This window comes from Abramis brama (genome assembly GCF_963993115.1).
Source record: "Abramis brama genome assembly, chromosome: 9".
In the NCBI taxonomy this organism is placed as follows: Eukaryota; Metazoa; Chordata; class Actinopteri; order Cypriniformes; family Leuciscidae; genus Abramis; species Abramis brama.
In genome coordinates, this window is record NC_139971.1 from 15,516,460 (window position 1) to 15,529,155 (window position 12,696).

General features: G+C 35.9%; 1 long non-coding RNA gene across 1 annotated transcript; it reads right to left on the bottom strand.

Annotated features, from left to right (window-relative positions):
• Positions 1-731: 731 nt before the first annotated feature.
• LOC311089327 lies at positions 732-2,858 on the bottom strand. Its single transcript, XR_014607672.1, has 2 exons — positions 2,127-2,858; positions 732-1,530 (listed from the first exon to the last, which is right to left on the bottom strand). It is a non-coding gene; the product is annotated as an uncharacterized lncRNA (long non-coding RNA).
• Positions 2,859-12,696: the final 9,838 nt, after the last annotated feature.

Genomic DNA, 12,696 nt, shown 5'->3' on the forward strand with positions numbered 1-12,696 from the left:
CGAACCCCCCTAGAAGGCCCAAGGTCCATCCACCACAGATTTACCAAAAATCCTGTGAGAAACACTGGTATTGCTATGCCAATGCAGTTTATAACTTGTTTTTTGGATTAATCACTGGAGTACAGTTCAATTGTATTAATAAAAGACAATTTTGCACTTATTTCATCTGTTAACTCTCACTCGTTCCAGGTCGCTCATTATTTTGGGGGTGGGGGGCGTTCAGGGATTTGGATATTGGATAGGGGGCGCTGGCCCAAAAAAGGTTGAGAACCACTGAGCTAAATGAATATCTTTGATATTGGTTACACATAGTGACATAGCCCAGCAAACATTTGGACGTTTAATGACCGTTGAAAAGACGTCCGTTCGAGACGTCCCGTCATGGTTGAAAAATAGTTCCAAAATGGAAGTTGAACCGACGTCATTTCTGGCCGTGAATTCCACGTCTCTTCTGCGCGTCCCTGGACGTCTAAATGCGTCGTCATATGTGTTTAAATGTGTTGCTGCATAATTTAAGTGTATATATAAGCCTGCATATAAAATAATCACACACCTATTGTGTAACATCGTGAAAGACAATCAAGTCTTGAGGTTTACACATCTTGACAAAGGTTCTAAAAAGGTCCAAAATTGGTCCAGTCAGACCTGAACGTCAATAAAACGTTTTAATCACGTGTACATCAAAAACAATAACACATTATTTGTGGACATAAGCAAAAAAGAAGCATATGTTCTGATTAAGCACAACATTTTATTGATATTGAACAGCCAAAATTTCTCTTTATTTTTTTCAATGTTTAACATTTCGTGAGCTTAGAATTTTAAGGTTCTATCTCCACTTTTGGTTGAAATTGAGTTTTTGACAATCTGATCCATTAGGTGTTTATTAATGCCTGTGTGGTGTTATTTTTGTAAAAAAAAAAAAAATTGTTAGTAGTTATTAATAAAATAAAAGGTTCCATCTCACAAAACATAAACCGAGTTTAAAAACTTTGATGCTCAATAAACTACAATAAACGGAGATAGAACCTTATAATTCTAAGCTCTCGATTTGTTAACCAAACTAAAATACCAATTGCAAAATACTGAATTATTATATAAAGATAGTTCACCCAAAAATGAAAATTATGTAATTTACTCACCAAATTCCAAACCTGTATGAGTTTCTTTCTTCTGCTGAACACAAAAGAAGATATTTTGAAGAATGTTTGTAACCAAGCAAATAGAGCATCCACTGACTACCATTGTTGGAGAAAAAATGATTATTAATGGGAAGCGACATCTGCTTGGTTACAAAAATTCTTCCAAACATCTTTGTGTTTAGCATAGAAAGGTATACAGGTTTGAAACATGTGGTTGAGTAAATGATGACAATTTTCATTTTTGGGTGAACTATCCCTTAAACACATTGTTTGGCTCATTTTTTGTATCCACCACCCCCAGCTCTTCCTGGAGCGCGTTTCAGGTGTTCTGCCATTGCTGCATCAATTTCAGTGTCTGTAGCATGTGGGCTCCACCTCTTCACAGCATCTAAGGGAAGAGAATATATTTCTTTTTAAAATAAATGAAAATTAAAAATTTGAGGTAAATGACATGCACTTATTTTCAAAATATTTGTATGGTCTTCAGCTAAATTCAAAACAGCATTTGTCCCCTGCCTCTTCAATACCACTGTGGTGCCCTTGAGAAAGACCCTTAACTAGGTGTGTAACAGTGAGAAAGTGAACAGGACATTTCTGATAAAGACAGGTGGGCTGTGATGTCCCCTGAATAGACATGTTTAGCAATTCTAAAATTACAAAATTTTTAAAGCAGTTACTGAAAACATACATGTTCAAATCCAGCTAAACATTTCATTCTACTTCAGATAATTTACTTTCTGAAAGAAACTCTCAAAAGGCTACATTAATAATTTACAGTAATAACTTGACTGTATCATTAAACATACTTTATACTATGGTATACCGTTGTATAAGTTCAAATTAACTTTTAGCCTACTATCTAATTTTAGCCAAACTCAGTTAGCCAATTTCAGTTGACAATGTGGGGCATCATTTCTTTCGGTTCATTCATGTCAAACAAGTAAAACTCTAGCACGTGAATCTAATAATACAAAATGTACGTACCCAACAGTAGATTTTTAATAATATGGGCCTCAATTCCTCCTCTCTTCGTGGTTGTTCAAACTTCAGTGTTCCGGAGTGAGTCTATGGGGAAAACGCGTTAACATCTCGTGAGATAATCTAACCTATCGCGGGATTTGGTAATGTCGGGAGATCTTTTGTTACATCTTGGCAGCACAGTTTTGGCAATTACATCCAACTCAGACATAAATGGTGACAAGATATATTTCTGTTTTACATGCATACATTCCATAAAAAAAAAAAAAAACACAACGTATCAGGTAGGCTACAGGTTGAAATAATGACTAAAATGCAGAGGCTTTGCATTCACTTAACCACACTGGGAACTGTGTGATTATAATTTATTTAAACAAGATAAAGTAAATATATTTACTTTGTATACAATTCGTGTATTTCATAAAGATAATTCCTGGGTTTTTTTTTTCTGTCTTGCTTGACTAGATGTGTAAAGGACGTCAGTGGACGTGTATTCACAGCCTTGACGTGTAAAGGACGTCAGTGGACGTCTTCACAACCTCTTAAAAACTACTTGGGCAATTAAATGAATTTTTGCAGTATTAACCATGCAAGGATTAAGCACAGCTTTTGCATATTTCACAAGTATTCCATGATGGAGGGTCATGATGGACTATAAATGCACGTGTAAAAGACGTCGCCAGGTGACGTCCTCTCACCCGATACTATAGACGTGTAAAGGACGTCAGTGGACGTATTCACACAACTTATTAAAACTTTAATTTAATAAAAAAAATTATTAATTATTGCAGTATTAACCACGCAAGGATTAAGCACAGCTTTATCACAATTGATTTCATAGAGGGTCATGATGGACTATTAATGCACGTGTAAAAGACGTCGCCATGGTGACGTCCTCTCTCACCCGAAACACAACATGGTATATATTGAACTACACGTAGCTAAAAGTCAAAATAACAATTATACATGCAACCTCAGATAACTTTAGACATGCACACATGTATCGGAATGCATTTTTAGGAAATGTTCTGTGTTACATATTTTTACCGATTTATGCCGTCATACCGCGACTATTTTTGGCCAGGGACACGACGTTGCCGTCGGACCAATGTTTGCTGGGAGGCTTGTGCTTGTACTTACATTAATGACAGATACATAACGTTACAAGTTAGACTTACAGCTACCGTTCTGTCTGTCACATACGAGCATAACGTTACATCTTTACGATTATACTGTCACATACGAGCATACATCTTTACGATACTGTCACATACGAGCATAAATCTTTACGATTATATTTAACTAATGACAATTAGTAAAAATTTTAAATACATAATTACTTATCAAAATATCTCTCATGAAGCATAAACATAATTAACAGAAAAAAAAACTTACTGTGTACGTCTCGTCGGAAGCTCATTGAAGCAGCCTACGTTTCTGCTGAATTCAGCTTATCTGGCATCTCGAGTCAGGGGGGAGGGGATACACCGCTCTATAGTATTTTTAAAGTGATTGCAGTACCAGTTTTGGCCACAATCCTACATACAGTTCCTTTAAAGGTGCCATAGAATGTGAAATTGAATTTATCTTGGCATAGTTAAATAACAAGAGTTCAGTACATGGACATGACATACAGTGAGTCTCAAACACCATAGTTTTCTCTTTCTTATTTAAATCTCGTTTTTGAAAAACACCCCTGAAAAACGGGCGAATCTCCACATAACACCAACTGTGACGAAACCGATGGGATCATTAATATGTACGCCTCTAAAAATTTGCATATGCCAGCCCATGCTCAGTGCCAGGCGAAACTGCACAGCCGAATCATCAGAAGTTCTGCAGGTGAAGAAACAAGCAGGAGGAGGATCATAGGGAAAATGGCAGATCTATCTATAATCTATCTATCTATAATCGGATACCGCTACAGTTTAATTCGAAGTTGTTTAGTTGCTCTGCCCATTTCACCACGGACTGTTACAACAATATCAAGCAGCCAGGCTTCTCTCGGCGTCTCAAACGGACGAAGGGGGCAATTTCAACTAACGTTATATTCCCGCAAGCGGCAAGTAGGGATTTTATTAACGATAATTTACATTGTGTTATCTAGATCCAGCGCGATATTGTTTTTTCCTCGAGAGACATCATGGCTTGCAAACGAGCGAACGAAGCATGGCAGTTGCTCAGTGTTTGGTTGTACAAATGAACACAAAAATATTTTTTTGCTCCTTCATCCGAGCCTCTGGAGAACCAGTGGGTTATGTGAATTTCTGATGTGTAATTGTTCAAATTCAGACAGATAATCTTTCTTTCAAAGTCGTTCAACACTGTTTATGCATCAGTATATCGCGTTGCAGTGATAAGATCTTCATTCACGCGATCAACAGGCTGTCATCTGCTCAGTGCTCATCACTGAAACCTTTTATGTGATGGGAATAGATCTAAATACTTAAAAAAAAACTTCTCATGATTCGTTAATCCCGATAGCTGTAATAGTAAAAACATATAAAAGCTGTAATAGTAAAAGTTTTCCAGATAGCTCTACATGTAATGCCAGATATTTCATATGCAAGCATGTCAGCCAATCACAGCAGTGGGCAACAACACTGAAGTCTCACAGCAGACACGCCCCTTCAAACAGAGTGTTCAAATCAATGGATGAAATCAGGCTAGGAAATATGCCTTTTATTTCTAAATTATAACAAATTTTGATCTAAAAAACATACTAACATTATAAGGGCACCCCAGGAAACATTATAAAATAATAAAATAATCCATTCTATGGCACCTTTAAGGTAATTTCTCTAAGGCAGGGCTATTCAATTGGCGGCCCGCGGGCCAAATGCGGCCCGCCAATCATCTCCATGCGGCCCGACGGCACCAACCTCCCTCCTCCTTTTTTCCTGGCGGTGCAGCTAATTCAGTTTGATACTCGCTCCGATTGACCCGAGAAACGTTTTACGTACGAATATTTCAGCAGTTATGTGTCCCGAATTTATGTCGACTGAACCAGCGATACCAATCATTCGTGAATGAATTATTATTTTGGTTCGATTCTAACGCGCTTGCATAACGGTCTAAAAATATTCGGATTCATTCGGACCGCTCCGTCACTGAATCATCTGAAGTGGTTTCTCGTTCAGTACAGTAACAACAAATAGCGATGTTTTCAGTTGTTTCACTAGTTGTTTCAACACGGCCCAGAACGGAGCTGCGTTTACTCCCGGTCCCGGACACTATATTAAACAGCGTTGCGACAACCAGTGGGAAGCGGTTCAGTTCGACAGAAACCTCTCTGTTACAAACCACAAATCACTCGATGATTTAACTAGTATTAAATCGGATGAAACAGCCTCAACATTCCCAACAAGACTGATGAGGAAAGCAGGAGAAACATTGTGGCATGAACGAAATTAGAAGACTTTAAATCCCCTAATCACCCTTACAAACATTTACCATGAATTTACTGTAGTAATTTACCATGGTTGGGCAGAAATGTGCAATATTTATATTGAATACTATGTAGTAATACATAAATATAGTAAATATATATACACTATAATATTATATAGTATAATAGTAAATATAGTGATTTATATTGCATTAGTTTTATTAGGTGGGTAGAGGAATATATAATTAATGCTTGTTATGAAATTATGTCAGTTTCTTTGTAAAGCTGCATATAGTTTTTAACTATAAAAATGTTTAGGCATTTTTTATACAGTGGGAGTGAGTAGCCTGTGGTTAACAAGTCTCACTGTCAGAATATTTTCATTTAAGCATAACAATTATAAATAAAATAATTATTATTTCTCACCAACAGCTATAAGTTTGTATAAATAATTTATTTGTTCCAAGGAAAATAGTTGTACACAGCTGTAAATTATCAAGTTTTTTATTTATTATGGTTTTATATATTTGCATAGGCTACTGTTGGGTACCACATTTCCAAGTAAATACCATACTTTTTTAGGGTTACTTTCACTTATTTATTGAAACTGTTATGTTTCAATAAATAAGATAAACCCCCAAACCGACCCACTGGCCCACCTTAACTTTTCGATTTGATAATGCGGCCCTCGAATGAAACTAATTGAATAGCCCTGCTCTAAGGTATTCCCCAAGGTATCATTGCTATCCCAATGCTGTAAAAAAGCTAATGCTAGCTAGAAAGAGCTAAACAGACACAATTGAGAAAAAAAGGGTTAAGAGGTTTAAAACTTACCAATTTTTGGTGCCTTGTTGTTTAAGGCAAGTTTCACCAGCATTTTTCCACGTAAAAGTGAAGCCATTTTGACGGTTCTTTTCTTCTCTGAGAGAGGTTTTATAGCATACATGTATGCTATAAAACCTGACTCATGCCACTTAGCTAGTTGCAACAATGTTCATGCTGACACAAAGGCAAACTGCAGTATCATAGTGAAACCAAGGCAGTACGGGCAGATACTGCATTCTGCCTTGGTTTCACTCTACTTTTCTATACAAAACTGCAACTAAAAATGTAAATTTATATAAGAAATTTATTAGGTAGCCATATGAAATTTTAACAGATTGAAGAGCAGATCCTGCACTTTTTATTTGTGCAAAAAAATTTTTTTGAAAAATTGGAGATACTGCTCTTAGCCTTTGTAGGGCAGAATTGTGCAGTTGCAATGCAGCCAACACATGTTTTGTGTAGGCTAATCTCTTTCAGTGCACAACGGATACAATACAATGCAGCGCAATGCAACAGCATGTAAGTTATTGAGTTAGTTCTTGTGTTATTCTTTACTGCACAAAGTTACATCGTATGTGCAGTGCAATGCAACAGAATATGTTATCTCTTCATTACATAAGTTATTGAGTTAGTTCTTGTGTTATTCTTCACTGCACATGATTAGATTGTGTGTGTAATGCAGCAGCTCATATTTTGCTATGCACACAGAGGAAAAAGTTAGTTTTTTTATGCAATGCAATGCAACAACACGTTATCTCTTCACTGCACAACGGAATGTTAGTTGCTGTATGCAATACAATGCGAAAGCACATTTGTTATGCACTGACTTTTCAATGCAAGGAGGAATAAGCTAGATCTTTTATGCAATACAATGCAACAGCACAAATGTTATCTCTTCAATTCACAACGGAATGAGTTACTTCTTGTATGCATTGCAATGCAATAAGTGTTGCATATGTTATTCTTTAATGCAAACGTTAGTGTACAACTGTTTAAGGCACAAAGGGATTTAGTTAGATCTTGTATGTGAAAAGCGAATATGTTAATTGTATGCGAGAAGCGAAAGCAAATATGTTATGTTATTCTTCAATGCAAAACGTTAGATCGTGTGTGCAAATGCTATTCAACATCTTCAATGAATGTTAATTGTTGTATGCAATGCAATGTGAAAGCACATTTGTTATGCGCTGAGTTTTCAGCCAGACACTAGTCCATATTCCACATATTGAACATGTTGCTGGCCAGAATCTTCCAATATTAACTTACTATACATACTAATTTCCTCTTCTGATCAGCCTAAAAGTAGTCTATATTTGACCCATTAAACATATTTCTGGCTAAAGAGTCCTTTTCTAAACATACTCATTAACTCCTGATTTTAAGTCAGACAGACAACAGTCCATGTTTGATCTATTAAACATATTTCTGGCCCAAGAGTCTTCGATGATGATTTTTCCATTTCTATTCCTTGACTCCTTTACATCAACCGACAGTACCCCAATATTGACCAAAGGAACATATTTCTGGAAAAAGAGGCCTCACTCTAAAAGTTTCTATACATACTCATCACTCCTTCTGATGTTACGTCAACCAGACAGTAGTCCATATTTGACCTACTAAACATATTTCCAGACAAAGAGACCTTGATCAAGAACTTTCTATACATACCTTTTGACTCCTTCTGTTGTTATGTCAGCCATACAGTAATCCATACTAAACACATACTAAACACACTTCTGACCAAAGAGTCCTCGATCTTGAACTTTTTATATATACTCATTGACTCAATGTTACATCAGCAAGAATCCAGTCCATATTTCAAATATTGAACATGTTGCTGGTCAAAGAGTCCTCAAAATGAAACTTACTATATATTCTCTTAGACACCTTCTGTTGTTAAATCATCCAGAGAGTAGTCCATTTTTGTCCTCCAGCCCAGGTGTCCTCGATCATGAACTTTTCATTTCTACTCATTGATCTTGTTGAGCATAATTCAGCCATACAGTAGTCCATATTTGAGCCATTCAACATATTTCTGGACAAAGAGACCTCGATGTTGACATATTCATTGACTCCTTCTGATGTTACATCAGGAGTCAATGAGTCAACTGATGTTACATCAAACATTAGGAGTCAATGAGTCAACTGATGTTACATCAAATAGTAGTCAATATTTGATCTATTGAACAAATTTTTGGCCAAAGGGTCCTCAAAAGGGAACTTAATTTATATATTCTCTTAGACTCCTTCTGATGTTAAATCAGCCAGACAGTAGTCCATATTTGACCTAATAAAACACATATCTGGCCCAAGAGACCTAAATCAAGACATTTCTGTACATACTCTTTGACTCCTGATGTTACGTCAGCCAGAGAGTAGTCCATATCTGACCTAATAAACACATATCTGGCCCAAGAGTCATTAACTTTTTATTTCTACTCATTGACCTTTTGAGGATAATTCAGCCATACAGTTGTCCATATCGGACCTATTGAAAATATATCGGGACAAAGAGTGCTCAAAAGGAAACACTATACATTCTCATAGACTTCTTTTGATGTTGCATCAGCCTGACAGTAGTCCATATTTGACCCATGAACATATTTTTGAACAAAGAGCCCTCGATCTTGGACTTTCTATATATACTAATAGATTCGTTCTGATGTTTCATCAACCATACAGTAAGTTCTTAAACATGCATTGTTAGCCACATCCAGACAACATATATTGTTAGCCACATCCAGAAAACATATATTGTTAGCCACATCCAGAAAAATGAATGGATCTCTATGGGCCTCTGCTGGATAAATATGGTCATTACACATTTTTTTTAACCAGGAGATATTGCCTAGATCAATATCCAGAAAAAACTCATCATTAAAGTTTTTTTTTCCATGAAAATGTAATATTTTATATGCATGCTAATGGTGTGAGTAATTTTGCAGTAAATAGTAAAAAAAAAAAAAAAAAAAGTACTTCATACCCCCCAAAACACAGTATAAACATATATATGAGAAGTAAACATATATAAAAATATATATATAATGTGTATTACTAAATCATTTATTAGGTGCCAAATGATGCAAAAGATTTTGCAAAAGATGCTTGATTTAGACGCTGAAATCAGAGATTTAGAGAAAATCATAAACTCAGATAAATCCATACGAATTAAACAAAAATGATTAGCCCTAAAAGCTGAATATGAGGAACTTTCCATACTAAAAGATGAAAACAGTATATTAAGATTGAAGCAAACTTTTTACGATCAGGGTGAAAAACCCAGCAAATCACCGGCCTGTAAACTTCAGAAACTAATATCAGAAAGAGTCATTAATGAAATTAGAAATGAAAAGGGGAAAACCACGACAGATCCTGCTGAGATTAATTACATATTTGTCTCGTTTTTTTTTTTTTTCCTATAAGCTTCTCCAATCAAAACAATTTTTTTGTCTCGGAAGAGACAAGATTCGAGCTAGATACTGTTAATTTTTTCACTGTAAATTTACAATAAATTGCAGGTTACCAGTTGCATGACTTTCACAGTAAGTTACCGTATCATTTTTACAGCAAATAATTGTGAAATGACAGCTGTTTACTGTGACTTCACAATAATTATGCCGTCATATTACTGTGATTTAGCAGTAAGCTGCTGTATAATTACTGTATTTTACTGTGCAATTACAGTTAGTCTATCGTATTACTGTAATTTAACAGTAAGCTGCTGTAGAATTACTGTATTTAACAATGTCTATACTGTGATTTAGCATAAATGATGGACCAAACAAAACTGATAAAAACAATGGTTTAACTTTTATTTTTTAGAAGAAAAATACATTTTAATAACAGGAATAAACACTGTGTAACATGAATGAACACTGGGTAACATGAATGTCTGTCAATATGTGTGTGAATGTGTTTACTATGTGATAATGGTACTTGAAAAATACAATTTAATAACAGGAATAAACACTGGGTAACAGGAATGAACACTGGGTAACAGGAATGTGTGTCTATGTGTGTGCACTGTGCATGTGTTTACTATGTGATAATGGTACTTCACAACGTAGGAGCTGAAAAGAGAAAGAAGGAGAGAGAAGAGAGAGTGAGAAACGGAAGAAAAGACAAAAAGGTGGAAAAAGAGAGGGTTGCAGGTGTCTCGCTCCTTCCCTTGCAGCTGGCACCTGCATAGTATGGGTTCTGTCCACTATCTACAAAAGATAAGAAAGACAAAAAGTTTAAGTTACTCTGTGGTGGACTGGCTACCTGCAAGTATGGTACTCGCATTGTAAAACTAATCCTAAAATGTCTACAATTTAAGAAATTACAATTGTAAAACTCATGATAAATCAGATAAATCATGTGAATAGTACTATATCAATTAATATTGAATCAACAAACCAGAGGACTCTCTCCTGTTACTTTTGCTCAGTCCTGTTATTTTTCATATGAGTAACAGGACTGAAAGTAACATGATTGAGGTTAAGCAAAAATTACATGACATGCGTACATAGTAATGCAACTCAGTAAGCCAGTAATGTGATGTAAATTTACACTTAAAACTATTTTAAAGTACGTCTGTAAATTTGACGTTTTTATTCTAACCTATCAATAACCTAAAACATTGAAAAGGCATGTTTAATTCAAATAAACGTAAGAACAATGAATTTTAGACATTTTGCAGCCTGTCTAAACTCGTAGAACAGATTAAAGGGATAGTTTACCCAAAAACCCACCCTCATTCCAAACATGTTAGCCCTTAGTTCATCTTTGGAACACAAATTAAGATATTTTCTGACTCCTCCATGGACAGCAATTTTATTACCACTTTCAAGGCCCGGAAAGGTAGTGAAGATTGTTAAAGGGTTAGTTCACCCAAAAATTAAAAAAAAAATTCTGTCAGTAATTACTCACCCTCATGTTGTTCCAACCGCGTAAGACCTTCGTTCATCTTCGGAACACAAATTAAGATATTTTTGATTAAATCTGAGAGCTGGATCACTCCTCCATAGGTTTCTATGTGATTGAAACTTGCTGGCCCAGAAAAGTTATTAAAGAGATCGTTAATATAGTCCAAGTGACTACAGTGGCTCAATCTTAAGTATATCAAGCGACGAGAATACTTTTTGTGCGCAAAAACAAACAAAAATAACGACTTTATTCTACTATTCATTTCCTTCTCTCTGGGCCTCTAGTTGGTTCACATAGTGTTTTGCGCTGCGCGTCTGTGTTGCACGTCACCACGTAGGCTCACTATTGGCCGACGCTGGTCATGTACCCGGGTACTGGAATTAGAAGAGGTTCCCAATACTATTCTCAATATGAGGGGCGGTAAAGCGGTTTCCCATCAGACTTATTTCTGGCTGCAGACAAAGTCTTGCATGGTGATTTTAATATCCTTGTAATGAAAAAGACGTATTGGGATTGGCATTTAGACATTCTAAACTCTATTGGAGTTAGACAACACATGTCAGGATCCACCCATTGTTGTAATCATACTTTAGATTTAATATTTACACATTGATGTTGATGCCGTTGAAATTCTGCAGCAGAGTGATGACATCTCAGATCATCATCTAATCTTGTGTATAGGCCTACTTCATTTAGTCAAGGTTGCCAAACCAATTCCTTGTTACAAATATGGTAGAACTAAGAGCTACCACTAAAGATTGTTTTATAAACTTACTGCCTCATATTTTAAGAAATGGCGGTGCAAGTTCCTTTCATTTAAAACAGCTCAAACACGCATTTTAGTCTGGGACTAGGCTTAAGCCTTGTCTGTGAAACTGGGGGTAAGTGTCCCCAACTAAGCAAGCCAAAGGCGACAGTGGTGAGGAAACCATAAATCTCCAAAGCTCCAGCTGATTAGAAGGCATTGAGCAAAAATTAAGAAAAATAAATTTTAGTGAAGAGAAAAATTGATACATAATACTATGCAGGGACAGTCACACATTTGTAAGTGTGAATTAAGTGACCAAATACTTTTTGGGGAAACTGTATACATCTTCTGTAAATATTTATAATATTGGACATCTTCTACGCAATGAAGATCTCATTCTGCCAATCAATTCACTACCACTAAACTACCATGACCACTAAAGAACTACCACTAAATATTGTTTTAGAAACTTACTGCCTTATCTCAACCCCTCAGCAAACCATGTAGGTATAGATGAGAAGAAATCAATATTGCAACAGAAACTATCGACTCTCTCTCTCTCTTTTTTTAACACTTAGACACGGTTGCTCCTTTGCGCTCATCCTCTGCTCGGGTAATTTTGACACAAACTTTTAATTTGAAAAAATTGAGAGCTCATTGGAGTGGTCCAAGACATTTTTCTTGCACTTGAACTTGGAATACAAACA